A 23696-nucleotide genomic window follows, 5' to 3' on the forward strand; every position below is an offset into this window, starting at 1 on the left:
TAGTCAAGTAACGCGCATTGCACTATGTGTGAATGTACAATGCTGGGCGTGTCTAGGGTAGATAGGGAGGGTGGGGTTGCAATTATTAATATGGGGCTTGGGAGGAAAACTTGCATACCAGAAGAAAGAGAATTAAATGTGCCATCGAACTGACATTTCACTTCATGAGGTCATTGGGATTGATTTTTTGTAATCAATCGCTAAAACGGAGGTCAAATATTGAATGCCACCCCCATCCGCCACCGCCATCCCTCTTTTTATACCGCTGGTACTTAGTTTTACTAATCATATTCTATTACTATACCACCGGTACAGAGACCACAGTTGTCGTCCCTGTTACGTTATATATACGTAATCATGGTGTTTACAGTATGTAGATATTTGAACGCGCTGTTTCAGTATACTATTCAAAGCTTAGTACTTATTCCCGCGGGACGGTACAAGTACTTGTACTTGCTTTTCGGCAGTACATATATTAAAATTGGAACGATACAGAGAAGATTAGCATGGCCCCTGCGCAAGGATGACACGCAAATTCGTGAAGCGTTCCATATTTTTCTTTTATTCAAAAAAATTGGAATAGGAATTGGAATGAGAATTGGAATGAGAATTGGAATGAGGGGACAATCTGATTGGTCGAGAAATTGGAACTTCACCACGAAGATTGGGGAGTATGTAGCGCAAGGCAGGGATGACACGCGAATTCGTGAAGCGTTCCATATTTTTCTTTTATTCAAAAACAAAAAAACAAAACAAAACAAAACATCAAAAAACAAAAAACAAAAAACGCCCCACACCCGCCCGAACAGGCTGGTCCTGGTTTTACACAGTGCTATTTTAGATAACGATGCTACTGACAAGATACATGTGTAAGTTTAGATTTTGAACGGATATGCGCTTTTTAGGGAATTATTTGACCATGAAATGCTGTATTTACTTTAAGCAAAATGTATGGTCTTTCTCCTAATACATATCTACATGTACGCGGCGAAACGTTTGTCATACGTTGTGTTAAGAAAAATCGGACGGGGCGTATTCAGACTTGACAGGGAGTGTGTGAGCTGTTAAATTGTTGCAGAGATGTGAGAAAATGTTGTAAACTATGTAATTGTGTAGACAAAATGTATTATTTGGGATGATTTGTGTTTGAAATTTGCTGTTGCGGTACATGCAGTTCACTAAACACTTCTTTTTATTACAACTTCGTAGCTTGAAATTCTTCTTTGGCCGCATTCAAATCATACTTACCTGGTGCAGAGGGCACCCTGATCCTCAAGGGGGTCCCTCCAGGGCGAGGCCATTCCATTGCACTCCGGATAGGCTGAACCCTGCGATCGCCCCAAATGCGGGCGACTCGGGCACGTAATTTTTTAGTGTGGGGGTCTGCGTTCGCGCTAACCCCTGGTATAAAATTCAATATAAAAGAACACACACAATTTGACACCTTATGGAAATTTATACATCATCGAATCTTAAAAGCAAGTCACCGCAAACAGCTTAGATTAGTGTGGAAGAAATTAATTCAGTAAATATGTATAATTATTTATGTTTACATGTAACTACACGGGACATCAGTGTATCCACTTTATTTTTTGATAATAGCGTTGGTTACTTGGTTAATGTGTGTGCTAATATTAATTTTAATTTAGGTGTAAACATTACTGTTTCACTGACAGGCAAATTTTTTTTTCGAGAGATCAGCGCCAGTTCGCGATATTTTCACAAGCTTTGTGCAAAGGAAAAGAAGGAGTTGCATCCCTTTGACTGTGGACCCGTGTGTATGCGTATATTTCATTGTGACGTCGAGCTCGTGACAACAAAGTTTGAAAATTGTCATCCAGTCGCGAAAGAGATGTGATTTTGTGTGAAACAGCATATACACCCAGCTTCGATTTAGCTTAACGGGAAATGGAATATGCTAGTAAGTGACCGCTTTTCGGACATACACTGGGCCCATTCTATTGGATTGTATTAAGTTTCTAGGATCAAACGCGGTAAGATTAATGTAAATGTATTTCAGTATTTAAAACAGTGCAATAATTTCTCAGTCAGCATGCATCTGTATACCTAGTTTATTCAAATTGAACCATTCATCTTCACGTATAGTCAAGTAACGCGCATTGCACTATGTGTGAATGTACAATGCTGGGCGTGTCTAGGGTAGATAGGGAGGGTGGGGTTGCAATTATTAATATGGGGCTTGGGAGGAAAACTTGCATACCAGAAGAAAGAGAATTAAATGTGCCATCGAACTGACATTTCACTTCATGAGGTCATTGGGATTGATTTTTTGTAATCAATCGCTAAAACGGAGGTCAAATATTGAATGCCACCCCCATCCGCCACCGCCATCCCTCTTTTTATACCGCTGGTACTTAGTTTTACTAATCATATTCTATTACTATACCACCGGTACAGAGACCACAGTTGTCGTCCCTGTTACGTTATATATACGTAATCATGGTGTTTACAGTATGTAGATATTTGAACGCGCTGTTTCAGTATACTATTCAAAGCTTAGTACTTATTCCCGCGGGACGGTACAAGTACTTGTACTTGCTTTTCGGCAGTACATATATTAAAATTGGAACGATACAGAGAAGATTAGCATGGCCCCTGCGCAAGGATGACACGCAAATTCGTGAAGCGTTCCATATTTTTCTTTTATTCAAAAAAATTGGAATAGGAATTGGAATGAGAATTGGAATGAGAATTGGAATGAGGGGACAATCTGATTGGTCGAGAAATTGGAACTTCACCACGAAGATTGGGGAGTATGTAGCGCAAGGCAGGGATGACACGCGAATTCGTGAAGCGTTCCATATTTTTCTTTTATTCAAAAACAAAAAAACAAAACAAAACAAAACATCAAAAAACAAAAAACAAAAAACGCCCCACACCCGCCCGAACAGGCTGGTCCTGGTTTTACACAGTGCTATTTTAGATAACGATGCTACTGACAAGATACATGTGTAAGTTTAGATTTTGAACGGATATGCGCTTTTTAGGGAATTATTTGACCATGAAATGCTGTATTTACTTTAAGCAAAATGTATGGTCTTTCTCCTAATACATATCTACATGTACGCGGCGAAACGTTTGTCATACGTTGTGTTAAGAAAAATCGGACGGGGCGTATTCAGACTTGACAGGGAGTGTGTGAGCTGTTAAATTGTTGCAGAGATGTGAGAAAATGTTGTAAACTATGTAATTGTGTAGACAAAATGTATTATTTGGGATGATTTGTGTTTGAAATTTGCTGTTGCGGTACATGCAGTTCACTAAACACTTCTTTTTATTACAACTTCGTAGCTTGAAATTCTTCTTTGGCCGCATTCAAATCATACTTACCTGGTGCAGAGGGCACCCTGATCCTCAAGGGGGTCCCTCCAGGGCGAGGCCATTCCATTGCACTCCGGATAGGCTGAACCCTGCGATCGCCCCAAATGCGGGCGACTCGGGCACGTAATTTTTTAGTGTGGGGGTCTGCGTTCGCGCTAACCCCTGGTATAAAATTCAATATAAAAGAACACACACAATTTGACACCTTATGGAAATTTATACATCATCGAATCTTAAAAGCAAGTCACCGCAAACAGCTTAGATTAGTGTGGAAGAAATTAATTCAGTAAATATGTATAATTATTTATGTTTACATGTAACTACACGGGACATCAGTGTATCCACTTTATTTTTTGATAATAGCGTTGGTTACTTGGTTAATGTGTGTGTGCTAATATTAATTTTAATTTAGGTGTAAACATTACTGTTTCACTGACAGGCAAATTTTTTTTTCGAGAGATCAGCGCCAGTTCGCGATATTTTCACAAGCTTTGTGCAAAGGAAAAGAAGGAGTTGCATCCCTTTGACTGTGGACCCGTGTGTATGCGTATATTTCATTGTGACGTCGAGCTCGTGACAACAAAGTTTGAAAATTGTCATCCAGTCGCGAAAGAGATGTGATTTTGTGTGAAACAGCATATACACCCAGCTTCGATTTAGCTTAACGGGAAATGGAATACAGTACAGGCAACGCGGATCGCGTGTTTCCCGCGCCCCGTCACGGTATAAACACATCGAGGTGATCGGCCAGGTGAGACAGGTATACCGCGTTCCCATCACGGTTAACTCATCATCTACCTGTCCCCGCCACGGTAAAATTATCGATGGAAAAGTATCGTATACAAGCGGGAGTTATCTCCCCGAATGACAAATAAATTGAATGTTTCTTAATATTTAATGACGATATTTAACCAGATTTTGACAGAGATTATATCGAAATACTTGGAGTCTGTTTTACTAAATTTTTTTATTTCATAGCTATTTAAAAATAAATTATAAAAGTATTTAATTTAATACTCGTGCAGCAATTGCAAATAAAATATTTTCGAATCCATTATCATATTTTAAGAAGGTCGTTAAATTAAAAATTATCATGAAATGGTTTTAATTGCCAATAAAATTATAAATATGTACGCAGTGTGATTGTGTTTTCTTAACAATTAATTGGTCCGCCTAAATTTGTATTGTTTGTTTTGAAGTCCATGCGTGTCAACTAATGATGAGCAAGTGATTGAAAATGAGGGCTTCCTATAAAATTACCAACCCGGTATTTTAAGCATGTTCCGTTCATTTCTTACAAGGTCTTCTACGTGTAAAGAACATTTTTTGTGAATTCACGTTTAAGTGAATTTGTGTTGCGTTACTTTAGATACATATATGGCTCGTCGTTTGTCATAGCGCGAGGATTCCCACTTTCTAGTGCGTTACGTTTGCGACGACAATCTTTAAGTGCGAAGCCGTGTGTTCTTCAAGACTCATTCTGACTGAGAGAGTAAGGAGCCTTAGAGATACCCAGAGTTGCATAAAATTATGTAATCGAAAGATATTGTGGATATCCCATGTCATGGTGTCGTGATGGTATACCAGCTACCCGCCGTGACGGAGGTTAGCGTTCGCTCGCGACCGAGCCCCCCTCTTTCTCTCTCTCTGTCTCTCTTAACAGAATAACTAGATAAAAAATTTTGAGAAGGAAATGTTGTTAAACCGTTCTTATGTTCTTACACATTTCAAAGAAATTAAGAACATGTTTTGAAAGTTTTGCATTTCATGCCGATAAAAAAACATTTAAACATTTCAGTAAATGTATTGATATCATTTTATGTGGGCATGTACATGTAATCTTATTGAATATAAAACTACTACAAATACAGTGTATGTAAACCCGTTTCCCGTTATCGTAACCTTACCCCCCCCCCCGCTTTATGACTGTCGAAGTTAACTTTATTTGACTTTAGTCCCAATTGTTTTACACAAAGGTGTGAAACCGTCGCACTGACAGGAAATCACTCTACGCTTGAACGCACAGAATACACAGGAATGAGGCAGGTAGATAATTTGTGTAACGATTGACCAAGAAGAATTCTACATGCACATCAAACAATTAAAAAATTTACTAATAGTTATATCAAATAATTGATTCATTTTACTGCATTCTTTAACCGCTAAACGTGTTGAAGATGTTCCTTCCCGCAAAAAACCTCCATTATAAACTAAAAGAGATAGGGAAAAAACACAACGAATTAAACTTTCCAAACACAGTAAATCATGCATCACGAACATTGTAAAAAAACTTAACTGTTAAACATATTTCTTATTGTCTTTATTAAGAATAAAACTTATAGAACGAAACTTTATCATGGAGGAAACACGTGGTAGAACTAGCGGGTTGATTTGATTGACAGGTGCAGCACGTGGACTCAAATCTGAAATTGCATGATGGATTCAATCACAGTGTACCATATTCTTTTATGAATACTAATTTTATGAATATTTAGTATTGGATATTAGTATATTTCACATAAGTGTACGTTAAATTACGCCTAAACGTCTCTCTCTCTCTCTCTCTCTCTCTCTCTCTCTCTCTCTCTCTCTCTCTCTCTCTCTCGTAAGGTGTTGTGCGATTAGACGAAGCCGTACGCGATATAGACTTTTTCTTTTGTCGTGAATAGGTGTGAAAACCCTCAAGGGCATGTCGTTTTCTACCCTGAGTTTGTTAATCACTACATGTATACACAGAAAATGATCATGACTTAAACTTTATATGTATACACAGGAAACGCATACTGATACACGTTATGATTCCATGTGCTTTAACACGGCACCAACTTTATATATGAATGATAATTTATTATTGAATGGAAAAATAGATTTCTTAGTTGATTCCCGACATTTGTTCATTTCTCAATTTAAAACATACACAAGTCATGTATTTACAGTTTACGGCGCTATGCGTGTCAACTTATAAAATGAGAAGATAAAATTGCTCTGCATTGATACGAGTTCATCTTATGAAAATATTTAATTTTAAGATTGTTATAAAAACAGGATTATCAACTAATAGAAATAATAACTGAAATAAGCACGTCAAATACAAAGATATGTGTTCTTATTTACACATCACAAAATTTAACAGCATAATGATCATGTTATGTTGTAATACGAATGTAGTTTCCGATTTCATGAAATTCTATTTCATAAATATAATTTATCAATTTTATAATAATATGGACCACAATTTATTTACAATGCAGCTGTTATGCTTAAATCTGAAGTCGCATTTTTGACGTGGATTTACGCGACCTGCATTGCCTGTAATGTACAGTACAGGTAAAGTAACAACAACAAGCAGCAACAGGAATAACGGTAAATCACACCGTCGCGGTGTCATCACGGTCGCAATCCATACCGCGATCAAAAACCGCGATGGTGTATCGCGGGAACGATAAAAATACCGTGACGGTAACGCGGGCCAATACGGGATCCGCGTTGCCTGTACTGTATGCTAGTAAGTGACCGCTTTTCGGACATACACTGGGCCCATTCTATTGGATTGTATTAAGTTTCTAGGATCAAACGCGGTAAGATTAATGTAAATGTATTTCAGTATTTAAAACAGTGCAATAATTTCTCAGTCAGCATGCATCTGTATACCTAGTTTATTCAAATTGAACCATTCATCTTCACGTATAGTCAAGTAACGCGCATTGCACTATGTGTGAATGTACAATGCTGGGCGTGTCTAGGGTAGATAGGGAGGGTGGGGTTGCAATTATTAATATGGGGCTTGGGAGGAAAACTTGCATACCAGAAGAAAGAGAATTAAATGTGCCATCGAACTGACATTTCACTTCATGAGGTCATTGGGATTGATTTTTTGTAATCAATCGCTAAAACGGAGGTCAAATATTGAATGCCACCCCCATCCGCCACCGCCATCCCTCTTTTTATACCGCTGGTACTTAGTTTTACTAATCATATTCTATTACTATACCACCGGTACAGAGACCACAGTTGTCGTCCCTGTTACGTTATATATACGTAATCATGGTGTTTACAGTATGTAGATATTTGAACGCGCTGTTTCAGTATACTATTCAAAGCTTAGTACTTATTCCCGCGGGACGGTACAAGTACTTGTACTTGCTTTTCGGCAGTACATATATTAAAATTGGAACGATACAGAGAAGATTAGCATGGCCCCTGCGCAAGGATGACACGCAAATTCGTGAAGCGTTCCATATTTTTCTTTTATTCAAAAAAATTGGAATAGGAATTGGAATGAGAATTGGAATGAGAATTGGAATGAGGGGACAATCTGATTGGTCGAGAAATTGGAACTTCACCACGAAGATTGGGGAGTATGTAGCGCAAGGCAGGGATGACACGCGAATTCGTGAAGCGTTCCATATTTTTCTTTTATTCAAAAACAAAAAAACAAAACAAAACAAAACATCAAAAAACAAAAAACAAAAAACGCCCCACACCCGCCCGAACAGGCTGGTCCTGGTTTTACACAGTGCTATTTTAGATAACGATGCTACTGACAAGATACATGTGTAAGTTTAGATTTTGAACGGATATGCGCTTTTTAGGGAATTATTTGACCATGAAATGCTGTATTTACTTTAAGCAAAATGTATGGTCTTTCTCCTAATACATATCTACATGTACGCGGCGAAACGTTTGTCATACGTTGTGTTAAGAAAAATCGGACGGGGCGTATTCAGACTTGACAGGGAGTGTGTGAGCTGTTAAATTGTTGCAGAGATGTGAGAAAATGTTGTAAACTATGTAATTGTGTAGACAAAATGTATTATTTGGGATGATTTGTGTTTGAAATTTGCTGTTGCGGTACATGCAGTTCACTAAACACTTCTTTTTATTACAACTTCGTAGCTTGAAATTCTTCTTTGGCCGCATTCAAATCATACTTACCTGGTGCAGAGGGCACCCTGATCCTCAAGGGGGTCCCTCCAGGGCGAGGCCATTCCATTGCACTCCGGATAGGCTGAACCCTGCGATCGCCCCAAATGCGGGCGACTCGGGCACGTAATTTTTTAGTGTGGGGGTCTGCGTTCGCGCTAACCCCTGGTATAAAATTCAATATAAAAGAACACACACAATTTGACACCTTATGGAAATTTATACATCATCGAATCTTAAAAGCAAGTCACCGCAAACAGCTTAGATTAGTGTGGAAGAAATTAATTCAGTAAATATGTATAATTATTTATGTTTACATGTAACTACACGGGACATCAGTGTATCCACTTTATTTTTTGATAATAGCGTTGGTTACTTGGTTAATGTGTGTGCTAATATTAATTTTAATTTAGGTGTAAACATTACTGTTTCACTGACAGGCAAATTTTTTTTTCGAGAGATCAGCGCCAGTTCGCGATATTTTCACAAGCTTTGTGCAAAGGAAAAGAAGGAGTTGCATCCCTTTGACTGTGGACCCGTGTGTATGCGTATATTTCATTGTGACGTCGAGCTCGTGACAACAAAGTTTGAAAATTGTCATCCAGTCGCGAAAGAGATGTGATTTTGTGTGAAACAGCATATACACCCAGCTTCGATTTAGCTTAACGGGAAATGGAATATGCTAGTAAGTGACCGCTTTTCGGACATACACTGGGCCCATTCTATTGGATTGTATTAAGTTTCTAGGATCAAACGCGGTAAGATTAATGTAAATGTATTTCAGTATTTAAAACAGTGCAATAATTTCTCAGTCAGCATGCATCTGTATACCTAGTTTATTCAAATTGAACCATTCATCTTCACGTATAGTCAAGTAACGCGCATTGCACTATGTGTGAATGTACAATGCTGGGCGTGTCTAGGGTAGATAGGGAGGGTGGGGTTGCAATTATTAATATGGGGCTTGGGAGGAAAACTTGCATACCAGAAGAAAGAGAATTAAATGTGCCATCGAACTGACATTTCACTTCATGAGGTCATTGGGATTGATTTTTTGTAATCAATCGCTAAAACGGAGGTCAAATATTGAATGCCACCCCCATCCGCCACCGCCATCCCTCTTTTTATACCGCTGGTACTTAGTTTTACTAATCATATTCTATTACTATACCACCGGTACAGAGACCACAGTTGTCGTCCCTGTTACGTTATATATACGTAATCATGGTGTTTACAGTATGTAGATATTTGAACGCGCTGTTTCAGTATACTATTCAAAGCTTAGTACTTATTCCCGCGGGACGGTACAAGTACTTGTACTTGCTTTTCGGCAGTACATATATTAAAATTGGAACGATACAGAGAAGATTAGCATGGCCCCTGCGCAAGGATGACACGCAAATTCGTGAAGCGTTCCATATTTTTCTTTTATTCAAAAAAATTGGAATAGGAATTGGAATGAGAATTGGAATGAGAATTGGAATGAGGGGACAATCTGATTGGTCGAGAAATTGGAACTTCACCACGAAGATTGGGGAGTATGTAGCGCAAGGCAGGGATGACACGCGAATTCGTGAAGCGTTCCATATTTTTCTTTTATTCAAAAACAAAAAAACAAAACAAAACAAAACATCAAAAAACAAAAAACAAAAAACGCCCCACACCCGCCCGAACAGGCTGGTCCTGGTTTTACACAGTGCTATTTTAGATAACGATGCTACTGACAAGATACATGTGTAAGTTTAGATTTTGAACGGATATGCGCTTTTTAGGGAATTATTTGACCATGAAATGCTGTATTTACTTTAAGCAAAATGTATGGTCTTTCTCCTAATACATATCTACATGTACGCGGCGAAACGTTTGTCATACGTTGTGTTAAGAAAAATCGGACGGGGCGTATTCAGACTTGACAGGGAGTGTGTGAGCTGTTAAATTGTTGCAGAGATGTGAGAAAATGTTGTAAACTATGTAATTGTGTAGACAAAATGTATTATTTGGGATGATTTGTGTTTGAAATTTGCTGTTGCGGTACATGCAGTTCACTAAACACTTCTTTTTATTACAACTTCGTAGCTTGAAATTCTTCTTTGGCCGCATTCAAATCATACTTACCTGGTGCAGAGGGCACCCTGATCCTCAAGGGGGTCCCACCAGGGCGAGGCCATTCCATTGCACTCCGGATAGGCTGAACCCTGCGATCGCCCCAAATGCGGGCGACTCGGGCACGTAATTTTTTAGTGTGGGGGTCTGCGTTCGCGCTAACCCCTGGTATAAAATTCAATATAAAAGAACACACACAATTTGACACCTTATGGAAATTTATACATCATCGAATCTTAAAAGCAAGTCACCGCAAACAGCTTAGATTAGTGTGGAAGAAATTAATTCAGTAAATATGTATAATTATTTATGTTTACATGTAACTACACGGGACATCAGTGTATCCACTTTATTTTTTGATAATAGCGTTGGTTACTTGGTTAATGTGTGTGCTAATATTAATTTTAATTTAGGTGTAAACATTACTGTTTCACTGACAGGCAAATTTTTTTTTCGAGAGATCAGCGCCAGTTCGCGATATTTTCACAAGCTTTGTGCAAAGGAAAAGAAGGAGTTGCATCCCTTTGACTGTGGACCCGTGTGTATGCGTATATTTCATTGTGACGTCGAGCTCGTGACAACAAAGTTTGAAAATTGTCATCCAGTCGCGAAAGAGATGTGATTTTGTGTGAAACAGCATATACACCCAGCTTCGATTTAGCTTAACGGGAAATGGAATATGCTAGTAAGTGACCGCTTTTCGGACATACACTGGGCCCATTCTATTGGATTGTATTAAGTTTCTAGGATCAAACGCGGTAAGATTAATGTAAATGTATTTCAGTATTTAAAACAGTGCAATAATTTCTCAGTCAGCATGCATCTGTATACCTAGTTTATTCAAATTGAACCATTCATCTTCACGTATAGTCAAGTAACGCGCATTGCACTATGTGTGAATGTACAATGCTGGGCGTGTCTAGGGTAGATAGGGAGGGTGGGGTTGCAATTATTAATATGGGGCTTGGGAGGAAAACTTGCATACCAGAAGAAAGAGAATTAAATGTGCCATCGAACTGACATTTCACTTCATGAGGTCATTGGGATTGATTTTTTGTAATCAATCGCTAAAACGGAGGTCAAATATTGAATGCCACCCCCATCCGCCACCGCCATCCCTCTTTTTATACCGCTGGTACTTAGTTTTACTAATCATATTCTATTACTATACCACCGGTACAGAGACCACAGTTGTCGTCCCTGTTACGTTATATATACGTAATCATGGTGTTTACAGTATGTAGATATTTGAACGCGCTGTTTCAGTATACTATTCAAAGCTTAGTACTTATTCCCGCGGGACGGTACAAGTACTTGTACTTGCTTTTCGGCAGTACATATATTAAAATTGGAACGATACAGAGAAGATTAGCATGGCCCCTGCGCAAGGATGACACGCAAATTCGTGAAGCGTTCCATATTTTTCTTTTATTCAAAAAAATTGGAATAGGAATTGGAATGAGAATTGGAATGAGAATTGGAATGAGGGGACAATCTGATTGGTCGAGAAATTGGAACTTCACCACGAAGATTGGGGAGTATGTAGCGCAAGGCAGGGATGACACGCGAATTCGTGAAGCGTTCCATATTTTTCTTTTATTCAAAAACAAAAAAACAAAACAAAACAAAACATCAAAAAACAAAAAACAAAAAACGCCCCACACCCGCCCGAACAGGCTGGTCCTGGTTTTACACAGTGCTATTTTAGATAACGATGCTACTGACAAGATACATGTGTAAGTTTAGATTTTGAACGGATATGCGCTTTTTAGGGAATTATTTGACCATGAAATGCTGTATTTACTTTAAGCAAAATGTATGGTCTTTCTCCTAATACATATCTACATGTACGCGGCGAAACGTTTGTCATACGTTGTGTTAAGAAAAATCGGACGGGGCGTATTCAGACTTGACAGGGAGTGTGTGAGCTGTTAAATTGTTGCAGAGATGTGAGAAAATGTTGTAAACTATGTAATTGTGTAGACAAAATGTATTATTTGGGATGATTTGTGTTTGAAATTTGCTGTTGCGGTACATGCAGTTCACTAAACACTTCTTTTTATTACAACTTCGTAGCTTGAAATTCTTCTTTGGCCGCATTCAAATCATACTTACCTGGTGCAGAGGGCACCCTGATCCTCAAGGGGGTCCCTCCAGGGCGAGGCCATTCCATTGCACTCCGGATAGGCTGAACCCTGCGATCGCCCCAAATGCGGGCGACTCGGGCACGTAATTTTTTAGTGTGGGGGTCTGCGTTCGCGCTAACCCCTGGTATAAAATTCAATATAAAAGAACACACACAATTTGACACCTTATGGAAATTTATACATCATCGAATCTTAAAAGCAAGTCACCGCAAACAGCTTAGATTAGTGTGGAAGAAATTAATTCAGTAAATATGTATAATTATTTATGTTTACATGTAACTACACGGGACATCAGTGTATCCACTTTATTTTTTGATAATAGCGTTGGTTACTTGGTTAATGTGTGTGCTAATATTAATTTTAATTTAGGTGTAAACATTACTGTTTCACTGACAGGCAAATTTTTTTTTCGAGAGATCAGCGCCAGTTCGCGATATTTTCACAAGCTTTGTGCAAAGGAAAAGAAGGAGTTGCATCCCTTTGACTGTGGACCCGTGTGTATGCGTATATTTCATTGTGACGTCGAGCTCGTGACAACAAAGTTTGAAAATTGTCATCCAGTCGCGAAAGAGATGTGATTTTGTGTGAAACAGCATATACACCCAGCTTCGATTTAGCTTAACGGGAAATGGAATATGCTAGTAAGTGACCGCTTTTCGGACATACACTGGGCCCATTCTATTGGATTGTATTAAGTTTCTAGGATCAAACGCGGTAAGATTAATGTAAATGTATTTCAGTATTTAAAACAGTGCAATAATTTCTCAGTCAGCATGCATCTGTATACCTAGTTTATTCAAATTGAACCATTCATCTTCACGTATAGTCAAGTAACGCGCATTGCACTATGTGTGAATGTACAATGCTGGGCGTGTCTAGGGTAGATAGGGAGGGTGGGGTTGCAATTATTAATATGGGGCTTGGGAGGAAAACTTGCATACCAGAAGAAAGAGAATTAAATGTGCCATCGAACTGACATTTCACTTCATGAGGTCATTGGGATTGATTTTTTGTAATCAATCGCTAAAACGGAGGTCAAATATTGAATGCCACCCCCATCCGCCACCGCCATCCCTCTTTTTATACCGCTGGTACTTAGTTTTACTAATCATATTCTATTACTATACCACCGGTACAGAGACCACAGTTGTCGTCCCTGTTACGTTATATATACGTAATCATGGTGTTTACAGTATGTAGATATTTGAACGCGCTGTTTCAGTATACTATTCAAAGCTTAGTACTTATTCCCGCGGGACGGTACAAGTACTTGTACTTGCTTTTCGGCAGTACATATATTAAAATTGGAACGATACAGAGAAGATTAGCATGGCCCCTGCGCAAGGATGACACGCAAATTCGTGAAGCGTTCCATATTTTTCTTTTATTCAAAAAAATTGGAATAGGAATTGGAATGAGAATTGGAATGAGAATTGGAATGAGGGGACAATCTGATTGGTCGAGAAATTGGAACTTCACCACGAAGATTGGGGAGTATGTAGCGCAAGGCAGGGATGACACGCGAATTCGTGAAGCGTTCCATATTTTTCTTTTATTCAAAAACAAAAAAACAAAACAAAACAAAACATCAAAAAACAAAAAACAAAAAACGCCCCACACCCGCCCGAACAGGCTGGTCCTGGTTTTACACAGTGCTATTTTAGATAACGATGCTACTGACAAGATACATGTGTAAGTTTAGATTTTGAACGGATATGCGCTTTTTAGGGAATTATTTGACCATGAAATGCTGTATTTACTTTAAGCAAAATGTATGGTCTTTCTCCTAATACATATCTACATGTACGCGGCGAAACGTTTGTCATACGTTGTGTTAAGAAAAATCGGACGGGGCGTATTCAGACTTGACAGGGAGTGTGTGAGCTGTTAAATTGTTGCAGAGATGTGAGAAAATGTTGTAAACTATGTAATTGTGTAGACAAAATGTATTATTTGGGATGATTTGTGTTTGAAATTTGCTGTTGCGGTACATGCAGTTCACTAAACACTTCTTTTTATTACAACTTCGTAGCTTGAAATTCTTCTTTGGCCGCATTCAAATCATACTTACCTGGTGCAGAGGGCACCCTGATCCTCAAGGGGGTCCCTCCAGGGCGAGGCCATTCCATTGCACTCCGGATAGGCTGAACCCTGCGATCGCCCCAAATGCGGGCGACTCGGGCACGTAATTTTTTAGTGTGGGGGTCTGCGTTCGCGCTAACCCCTGGTATAAAATTCAATATAAAAGAACACACACAATTTGACACCTTATGGAAATTTATACATCATCGAATCTTAAAAGCAAGTCACCGCAAACAGCTTAGATTAGTGTGGAAGAAATTAATTCAGTAAATATGTATAATTATTTATGTTTACATGTAACTACACGGGACATCAGTGTATCCACTTTATTTTTTGATAATAGCGTTGGTTACTTGGTTAATGTGTGTGCTAATATTAATTTTAATTTAGGTGTAAACATTACTGTTTCACTGACAGGCAAATTTTTTTTTCGAGAGATCAGCGCCAGTTCGCGATATTTTCACAAGCTTTGTGCAAAGGAAAAGAAGGAGTTGCATCCCTTTGACTGTGGACCCGTGTGTATGCGTATATTTCATTGTGACGTCGAGCTCGTGACAACAAAGTTTGAAAATTGTCATCCAGTCGCGAAAGAGATGTGATTTTGTGTGAAACAGCATATACACCCAGCTTCGATTTAGCTTAACGGGAAATGGAATATGCTAGTAAGTGACCGCTTTTCGGACATACACTGGGCCCATTCTATTGGATTGTATTAAGTTTCTAGGATCAAACGCGGTAAGATTAATGTAAATGTATTTCAGTATTTAAAACAGTGCAATAATTTCTCAGTCAGCATGCATCTGTATACCTAGTTTATTCAAATTGAACCATTCATCTTCACGTATAGTCAAGTAACGCGCATTGCACTATGTGTGAATGTACAATGCTGGGCGTGTCTAGGGTAGATAGGGAGGGTGGGGTTGCAATTATTAATATGGGGCTTGGGAGGAAAACTTGCATACCAGAAGAAAGAGAATTAAATGTGCCATCGAACTGACATTTCACTTCATGAGGTCATTGGGATTGATTTTTTGTAATCAATCGCTAAAACGGAGGTCAAATATTGAATGCCACCCCCATCCGCCACCGCCATCCCTCTTTTTATACCGCTGGTACTTAGTTTTACTAATCATATTCTATTACTATACCACCGGTACAGAGACCACAGTTGTCGTCCCTGTTACGTTATATATACGTAATCATGGTGTTTACAGTATGTAGATATTTGAACGCGCTGTTTCAGTATACTATTCAAAGCTTAGTACTTATTCCCGCGGGACGGTACAAGTACTTGTACTTGCTTTTCGGCAGTACATATATTAAAATTGGAACGATACAGAGAAGATTAGCATGGCCCCTGCGCAAGGATGACACGCAAATTCGTGAAGCGTTCCATATTTTTCTTTTATTCAAAAAAATTGGAATAGGAATTGGAATGAGAATTGGAATGAGAATTGGAATGAGGGGACAATCTGATTGGTCGAGAAATTGGAACTTCACCACGAAGATTGGGGAGTATGTAGCGCAAGGCAGGGATGACACGCGAATTCGTGAAGCGTTCCATATTTTTCTTTTATTCAAAAACAAAAAAACAAAACAAAACAAAACATCAAAAAACAAAAAACAAAAAACGCCCCACACCCGCCCGAACAGGCTGGTCCTGGTTTTACACAGTGCTATTTTAGATAACGATGCTACTGACAAGATACATGTGTAAGTTTAGATTTTGAACGGATATGCGCTTTTTAGGGAATTATTTGACCATGAAATGCTGTATTTACTTTAAGCAAAATGTATGGTCTTTCTCCTAATACATATCTACATGTACGCGGCGAAACGTTTGTCATACGTTGTGTTAAGAAAAATCGGACGGGGCGTATTCAGACTTGACAGGGAGTGTGTGAGCTGTTAAATTGTTGCAGAGATGTGAGAAAATGTTGTAAACTATGTAATTGTGTAGACAAAATGTATTATTTGGGATGATTTGTGTTTGAAATTTGCTGTTGCGGTACATGCAGTTCACTAAACACTTCTTTTTATTACAACTTCGTAGCTTGAAATTCTTCTTTGGCCGCATTCAAATCATACTTACCTGGTGCAGAGGGCACCCTGATCCTCAAGGGGGTCCCTCCAGGGCGAGGCCATTCCATTGCACTCCGGATAGGCTGAACCCTGCGATCGCCCCAAATGCGGGCGACTCGGGCACGTAATTTTTTAGTGTGGGGGTCTGCGTTCGCGCTAACCCCTGGTATAAAATTCAATATAAAAGAACACACACAATTTGACACCTTATGGAAATTTATACATCATCGAATCTTAAAAGCAAGTCACCGCAAACAGCTTAGATTAGTGTGGAAGAAATTAATTCAGTAAATATGTATAATTATTTATGTTTACATGTAACTACACGGGACATCAGTGTATCCACTTTATTTTTTGATAATAGCGTTGGTTACTTGGTTAATGTGTGTGCTAATATTAATTTTAATTTAGGTGTAAACATTACTGTTTCACTGACAGGCAAATTTTTTTTTCGAGAGATCAGCGCCAGTTCGCGATATTTTCACAAGCTTTGTGCAAAGGAAAAGAAGGAGTTGCATCCCTTTGACTGTGGACCCGTGTGTATGCGTATATTTCATTGTGACGTCGAGCTCGTGACAACAAAGTTTGAAAATTGTCATCCAGTCGCGAAAGAGATGTGATTTTGTGTGAAACAGCATATACACCCAGCTTCGATTTAGCTTAACGGGAAATGGAATATGCTAGTAAGTGACCGCTTTTCGGACATACACTGGGCCCATTCTATTGGATTGTATTAAGTTTCTAGGATCAAACGCGGTAAGATTAATGTAAATGTATTTCAGTATTTAAAACAGTGCAATAATTTCTCAGTCAGCATGCATCTGTATACCTAGTTTATTCAAATTGAACCATTCATCTTCACGTATAGTCAAGTAACGCGCATTGCACTATGTGTGAATGTACAATGCTGGGCGTGTCTAGGGTAGATAGGGAGGGTGGGGTTGCAATTATTAATATGGGGCTTGGGAGGAAAACTTGCATACCAGAAGAAAGAGAATTAAATGTGCCATCGAACTGACATTTCACTTCATGAGGTCATTGGGATTGATTTTTTGTAATCAATCGCTAAAACGGAGGTCAAATATTGAATGCCACCCCCATCCGCCACCGCCATCCCTCTTTTTATACCGCTGGTACTTAGTTTTACTAATCATATTCTATTACTATACCACCGGTACAGAGACCACAGTTGTCGTCCCTGTTACGTTATATATACGTAATCATGGTGTTTACAGTATGTAGATATTTGAACGCGCTGTTTCAGTATACTATTCAAAGCTTAGTACTTATTCCCGCGGGACGGTACAAGTACTTGTACTTGCTTTTCGGCAGTACATATATTAAAATTGGAACGATACAGAGAAGATTAGCATGGCCCCTGCGCAAGGATGACACGCAAATTCGTGAAGCGTTCCATATTTTTCTTTTATTCAAAAAAATTGGAATAGGAATTGGAATGAGAATTGGAATGAGAATTGGAATGAGGGGACAATCTGATTGGTCGAGAAATTGGAACTTCACCACGAAGATTGGGGAGTATGTAGCGCAAGGCAGGGATGACACGCGAATTCGTGAAGCGTTCCATATTTTTCTTTTATTCAAAAACAAAAAAACAAAACAAAACAAAACATCAAAAAACAAAAAACAAAAAACGCCCCACACCCGCCCGAACAGGCTGGTCCTGGTTTTACACAGTGCTATTTTAGATAACGATGCTACTGACAAGATACATGTGTAAGTTTAGATTTTGAACGGATATGCGCTTTTTAGGGAATTATTTGACCATGAAATGCTGTATTTACTTTAAGCAAAATGTATGGTCTTTCTCCTAATACATATCTACATGTACGCGGCGAAACGTTTGTCATACGTTGTGTTAAGAAAAATCGGACGGGGCGTATTCAGACTTGACAGGGAGTGTGTGAGCTGTTAAATTGTTGCAGAGATGTGAGAAAATGTTGTAAACTATGTAATTGTGTAGACAAAATGTATTATTTGGGATGATTTGTGTTTGAAATTTGCTGTTGCGGTACATGCAGTTCACTAAACACTTCTTTTTATTACAACTTCGTAGCTTGAAATTCTTCTTTGGCCGCATTCAAATCATACTTACCTGGTGCAGAGGGCACCCTGATCCTCAAGGGGGTCCCTCCAGGGCGAGGCCATTCCATTGCACTCCGGATAGGCTGAACCCTGCGATCGCCCCAAATGCGGGCGACTCGGGCACGTAATTTTTTAGTGTGGGGGTCTGCGTTCGCGCTAACCCCTGGTATAAAATTCAATATAAAAGAACACACACAATTTGACACCTTATGGAAATTTATACATCATCGAATCTTAAAAGCAAGTCACCGCAAACAGCTTAGATTAGTGTGGAAGAAATTAATTCAGTAAATATGTATAATTATTTATGTTTACATGTAACTACACGGGACATCAGTGTATCCACTTTATTTTTTGATAATAGCGTTGGTTACTTGGTTAATGTGTGTGCTAATATTAATTTTAATTTAGGTGTAAACATTACTGTTTCACTGACAGGCAAATTTTTTTTTCGAGAGATCAGCGCCAGTTCGCGATATTTTCACAAGCTTTGTGCAAAGGAAAAGAAGGAGTTGCATCCCTTTGACTGTGGACCCGTGTGTATGCGTATATTTCATTGTGACGTCGAGCTCGTGACAACAAAGTTTGAAAATTGTCATCCAGTCGCGAAAGAGATGTGATTTTGTGTGAAACAGCATATACACCCAGCTTCGATTTAGCTTAACGGGAAATGGAATATGCTAGTAAGTGACCGCTTTTCGGACATACACTGGGCCCATTCTATTGGATTGTATTAAGTTTCTAGGATCAAACGCGGTAAGATTAATGTAAATGTATTTCAGTATTTAAAACAGTGCAATAATTTCTCAGTCAGCATGCATCTGTATACCTAGTTTATTCAAATTGAACCATTCATCTTCACGTATAGTCAAGTAACGCGCATTGCACTATGTGTGAATGTACAATGCTGGGCGTGTCTAGGGTAGATAGGGAGGGTGGGGTTGCAATTATTAATATGGGGCTTGGGAGGAAAACTTGCATACCAGAAGAAAGAGAATTAAATGTGCCATCGAACTGACATTTCACTTCATGAGGTCATTGGGATTGATTTTTTGTAATCAATCGCTAAAACGGAGGTCAAATATTGAATGCCACCCCCATCCGCCACCGCCATCCCTCTTTTTATACCGCTGGTACTTAGTTTTACTAATCATATTCTATTACTATACCACCGGTACAGAGACCACAGTTGTCGTCCCTGTTACGTTATATATACGTAATCATGGTGTTTACAGTATGTAGATATTTGAACGCGCTGTTTCAGTATACTATTCAAAGCTTAGTACTTATTCCCGCGGGACGGTACAAGTACTTGTACTTGCTTTTCGGCAGTACATATATTAAAATTGGAACGATACAGAGAAGATTAGCATGGCCCCTGCGCAAGGATGACACGCAAATTCGTGAAGCGTTCCATATTTTTCTTTTATTCAAAAAAATTGGAATAGGAATTGGAATGAGAATTGGAATGAGAATTGGAATGAGGGGACAATCTGATTGGTCGAGAAATTGGAACTTCACCACGAAGATTGGGGAGTATGTAGCGCAAGGCAGGGATGACACGCGAATTCGTGAAGCGTTCCATATTTTTCTTTTATTCAAAAACAAAAAAACAAAACAAAACAAAACATCAAAAAACAAAAAACAAAAAACGCCCCACACCCGCCCGAACAGGCTGGTCCTGGTTTTACACAGTGCTATTTTAGATAACGATGCTACTGACAAGATACATGTGTAAGTTTAGATTTTGAACGGATATGCGCTTTTTAGGGAATTATTTGACCATGAAATGCTGTATTTACTTTAAGCAAAATGTATGGTCTTTCTCCTAATACATATCTACATGTACGCGGCGAAACGTTTGTCATACGTTGTGTTAAGAAAAATCGGACGGGGCGTATTCAGACTTGACAGGGAGTGTGTGAGCTGTTAAATTGTTGCAGAGATGTGAGAAAATGTTGTAAACTATGTAATTGTGTAGACAAAATGTATTATTTGGGATGATTTGTGTTTGAAATTTGCTGTTGCGGTACATGCAGTTCACTAAACACTTCTTTTTATTACAACTTCGTAGCTTGAAATTCTTCTTTGGCCGCATTCAAATCATACTTACCTGGTGCAGAGGGCACCCTGATCCTCAAGGGGGTCCCTCCAGGGCGAGGCCATTCCATTGCACTCCGGATAGGCTGAACCCTGCGATCGCCCCAAATGCGGGCGACTCGGGCACGTAATTTTTTAGTGTGGGGGTCTGCGTTCGCGCTAACCCCTGGTATAAAATTCAATATAAAAGAACACACACAATTTGACACCTTATGGAAATTTATACATCATCGAATCTTAAAAGCAAGTCACCGCAAACAGCTTAGATTAGTGTGGAAGAAATTAATTCAGTAAATATGTATAATTATTTATGTTTACATGTAACTACACGGGACATCAGTGTATCCACTTTATTTTTTGATAATAGCGTTGGTTACTTGGTTAATGTGTGTGCTAATATTAATTTTAATTTAGGTGTAAACATTACTGTTTCACTGACAGGCAAATTTTTTTTTCGAGAGATCAGCGCCAGTTCGCGATATTTTCACAAGCTTTGTGCAAAGGAAAAGAAGGAGTTGCATCCCTTTGACTGTGGACCCGTGTGTATGCGTATATTTCATTGTGACGTCGAGCTCGTGACAACAAAGTTTGAAAATTGTCATCCAGTCGCGAAAGAGATGTGATTTTGTGTGAAACAGCATATACACCCAGCTTCGATTTAGCTTAACGGGAAATGGAATATGCTAGTAAGTGACCGCTTTTCGGACATACACTGGGCCCATTCTATTGGATTGTATTAAGTTTCTAGGATCAAACGCGGTAAGATTAATGTAAATGTATTTCAGTATTTAAAACAGTGCAATAATTTCTCAGTCAGCATGCATCTGTATACCTAGTTTATTCAAATTGAACCATTCATCTTCACGTATAGTCAAGTAACGCGCATTGCACTATGTGTGAATGTACAATGCTGGGCGTGTCTAGGGTAGATAGGGAGGGTGGGGTTGCAATTATTAATATGGGGCTTGGGAGGAAAACTTGCATACCAGAAGAAAGAGAATTAAATGTGCCATCGAACTGACATTTCACTTCATGAGGTCATTGGGATTGATTTTTTGTAATCAATCGCTAAAACGGAGGTCAAATATTGAATGCCACCCCCATCCGCCACCGCCATCCCTCTTTTTATACCGCTGGTACTTAGTTTTACTAATCATATTCTATTACTATACCACCGGTACAGAGACCACAGTTGTCGTCCCTGTTACGTTATATATACGTAATCATGGTGTTTACAGTATGTAGATATTTGAACGCGCTGTTTCAGTATACTATTCAAAGCTTAGTACTTATTCCCGCGGGACGGTACAAGTACTTGTACTTGCTTTTCGGCAGTACATATATTAAAATTGGAACGATACAGAGAAGATTAGCATGGCCCCTGCGCAAGGATGACACGCAAATTCGTGAAGCGTTCCATATTTTTCTTTTATTCAAAAAAATTGGAATAGGAATTGGAATGAGAATTGGAATGAGAATTGGAATGAGGGGACAATCTGATTGGTCGAGAAATTGGAACTTCACCACGAAGATTGGGGAGTATGTAGCGCAAGGCAGGGATGACACGCGAATTCGTGAAGCGTTCCATATTTTTCTTTTATTCAAAAACAAAAAAACAAAACAAAACAAAACATCAAAAAACAAAAAACAAAAAACGCCCCACACCCGCCCGAACAGGCTGGTCCTGGTTTTACACAGTGCTATTTTAGATAACGATGCTACTGACAAGATACATGTGTAAGTTTAGATTTTGAACGGATATGCGCTTTTTAGGGAATTATTTGACCATGAAATGCTGTATTTACTTTAAGCAAAATGTATGGTCTTTCTCCTAATACATATCTACATGTACGCGGCGAAACGTTTGTCATACGTTGTGTTAAGAAAAATCGGACGGGGCGTATTCAGACTTGACAGGGAGTGTGTGAGCTGTTAAATTGTTGCAGAGATGTGAGAAAATGTTGTAAACTATGTAATTGTGTAGACAAAATGTATTATTTGGGATGATTTGTGTTTGAAATTTGCTGTTGCGGTACATGCAGTTCACTAAACACTTCTTTTTATTACAACTTCGTAGCTTGAAATTCTTCTTTGGCCGCATTCAAATCATACTTACCTGGTGCAGAGGGCACCCTGATCCTCAAGGGGGTCCCTCCAGGGCGAGGCCATTCCATTGCACTCCGGATAGGCTGAACCCTGCGATCGCCCCAAATGCGGGCGACTCGGGCACGTAATTTTTTAGTGTGGGGGTCTGCGTTCGCGCTAACCCCTGGTATAAAATTCAATATAAAAGAACACACACAATTTGACACCTTATGGAAATTTATACATCATCGAATCTTAAAAGCAAGTCACCGCAAACAGCTTAGATTAGTGTGGAAGAAATTAATTCAGTAAATATGTATAATTATTTATGTTTACATGTAACTACACGGGACATCAGTGTATCCACTTTATTTTTTGATAATAGCGTTGGTTACTTGGTTAATGTGTGTGCTAATATTAATTTTAATTTAGGTGTAAACATTACTGTTTCACTGACAGGCAAATTTTTTTTTCGAGAGATCAGCGCCAGTTCGCGATATTTTCACAAGCTTTGTGCAAAGGAAAAGAAGGAGTTGCATCCCTTTGACTGTGGACCCGTGTGTATGCGTATATTTCATTGTGACGTCGAGCTCGTGACAACAAAGTTTGAAAATTGTCATCCAGTCGCGAAAGAGATGTGATTTTGTGTGAAACAGCATATACACCCAGCTTCGATTTAGCTTAACGGGAAATGGAATATGCTAGTAAGTGACCGCTTTTCGGACATAC

At 39.0% G+C, this 23696-nt stretch overlaps 20 non-coding genes across 20 annotated transcripts; all 20 read left to right on the top strand.

The window, feature by feature from the left end:
- Positions 1-449: 449 nt before the first annotated feature.
- On the top strand, positions 450-558 carry LOC136275178 (U6 spliceosomal RNA). Its single transcript, XR_010713707.1, has one exon. It is a non-coding gene; the product is annotated as a U6 spliceosomal RNA (small nuclear RNA).
- Positions 559-1240: 682 nt separating this feature from the next.
- On the top strand, positions 1241-1404 carry LOC136275201 (U1 spliceosomal RNA). The gene has a single exon (XR_010713730.1). It is a non-coding gene; the product is annotated as a U1 spliceosomal RNA (small nuclear RNA).
- Positions 1405-2552: 1148 nt separating this feature from the next.
- Positions 2553-2661, top strand: LOC136275179 (U6 spliceosomal RNA). The gene has a single exon (XR_010713708.1). It is a non-coding gene; the product is annotated as a U6 spliceosomal RNA (small nuclear RNA).
- A 682-nt stretch (positions 2662-3343) lies between these two features.
- Positions 3344-3507, top strand: LOC136275202 (U1 spliceosomal RNA). The gene has a single exon (XR_010713731.1). It is a non-coding gene; the product is annotated as a U1 spliceosomal RNA (small nuclear RNA).
- A 3971-nt stretch (positions 3508-7478) lies between these two features.
- On the top strand, positions 7479-7587 carry LOC136275180 (U6 spliceosomal RNA). The gene has a single exon (XR_010713709.1). It is a non-coding gene; the product is annotated as a U6 spliceosomal RNA (small nuclear RNA).
- A 682-nt stretch (positions 7588-8269) lies between these two features.
- Positions 8270-8433, top strand: LOC136275203 (U1 spliceosomal RNA). The gene has a single exon (XR_010713732.1). It is a non-coding gene; the product is annotated as a U1 spliceosomal RNA (small nuclear RNA).
- Positions 8434-9581: 1148 nt separating this feature from the next.
- On the top strand, positions 9582-9690 carry LOC117683333 (U6 spliceosomal RNA). The gene has a single exon (XR_004597400.1). It is a non-coding gene; the product is annotated as a U6 spliceosomal RNA (small nuclear RNA).
- Positions 9691-10372: 682 nt separating this feature from the next.
- On the top strand, positions 10373-10536 carry LOC136275216 (U1 spliceosomal RNA). The gene has a single exon (XR_010713743.1). It is a non-coding gene; the product is annotated as a U1 spliceosomal RNA (small nuclear RNA).
- Positions 10537-11684: 1148 nt separating this feature from the next.
- Positions 11685-11793, top strand: LOC136275181 (U6 spliceosomal RNA). Its single transcript, XR_010713710.1, has one exon. It is a non-coding gene; the product is annotated as a U6 spliceosomal RNA (small nuclear RNA).
- A 682-nt stretch (positions 11794-12475) lies between these two features.
- On the top strand, positions 12476-12639 carry LOC136275204 (U1 spliceosomal RNA). Its single transcript, XR_010713733.1, has one exon. It is a non-coding gene; the product is annotated as a U1 spliceosomal RNA (small nuclear RNA).
- Positions 12640-13787: 1148 nt separating this feature from the next.
- On the top strand, positions 13788-13896 carry LOC117683340 (U6 spliceosomal RNA). The gene has a single exon (XR_004597407.1). It is a non-coding gene; the product is annotated as a U6 spliceosomal RNA (small nuclear RNA).
- A 682-nt stretch (positions 13897-14578) lies between these two features.
- On the top strand, positions 14579-14742 carry LOC136275205 (U1 spliceosomal RNA). Its single transcript, XR_010713734.1, has one exon. It is a non-coding gene; the product is annotated as a U1 spliceosomal RNA (small nuclear RNA).
- Positions 14743-15890: 1148 nt separating this feature from the next.
- LOC136275182 (U6 spliceosomal RNA) lies at positions 15891-15999 on the top strand. The gene has a single exon (XR_010713711.1). It is a non-coding gene; the product is annotated as a U6 spliceosomal RNA (small nuclear RNA).
- Positions 16000-16681: 682 nt separating this feature from the next.
- On the top strand, positions 16682-16845 carry LOC136275206 (U1 spliceosomal RNA). The gene has a single exon (XR_010713735.1). It is a non-coding gene; the product is annotated as a U1 spliceosomal RNA (small nuclear RNA).
- A 1148-nt stretch (positions 16846-17993) lies between these two features.
- Positions 17994-18102, top strand: LOC136275183 (U6 spliceosomal RNA). Its single transcript, XR_010713712.1, has one exon. It is a non-coding gene; the product is annotated as a U6 spliceosomal RNA (small nuclear RNA).
- A 682-nt stretch (positions 18103-18784) lies between these two features.
- LOC136275207 (U1 spliceosomal RNA) lies at positions 18785-18948 on the top strand. Its single transcript, XR_010713736.1, has one exon. It is a non-coding gene; the product is annotated as a U1 spliceosomal RNA (small nuclear RNA).
- Positions 18949-20096: 1148 nt separating this feature from the next.
- LOC136275184 (U6 spliceosomal RNA) lies at positions 20097-20205 on the top strand. Its single transcript, XR_010713713.1, has one exon. It is a non-coding gene; the product is annotated as a U6 spliceosomal RNA (small nuclear RNA).
- A 682-nt stretch (positions 20206-20887) lies between these two features.
- Positions 20888-21051, top strand: LOC136275208 (U1 spliceosomal RNA). Its single transcript, XR_010713737.1, has one exon. It is a non-coding gene; the product is annotated as a U1 spliceosomal RNA (small nuclear RNA).
- Positions 21052-22199: 1148 nt separating this feature from the next.
- Positions 22200-22308, top strand: LOC136275185 (U6 spliceosomal RNA). Its single transcript, XR_010713714.1, has one exon. It is a non-coding gene; the product is annotated as a U6 spliceosomal RNA (small nuclear RNA).
- Positions 22309-22990: 682 nt separating this feature from the next.
- LOC136275209 (U1 spliceosomal RNA) lies at positions 22991-23154 on the top strand. The gene has a single exon (XR_010713738.1). It is a non-coding gene; the product is annotated as a U1 spliceosomal RNA (small nuclear RNA).
- Positions 23155-23696: the final 542 nt, after the last annotated feature.

This window comes from Magallana gigas, chromosome 4, assembly GCF_963853765.1.
Source record: "Magallana gigas chromosome 4, xbMagGiga1.1, whole genome shotgun sequence".
NCBI lineage: Eukaryota > Metazoa > Mollusca > Bivalvia > Ostreida > Ostreidae > Magallana > Magallana gigas.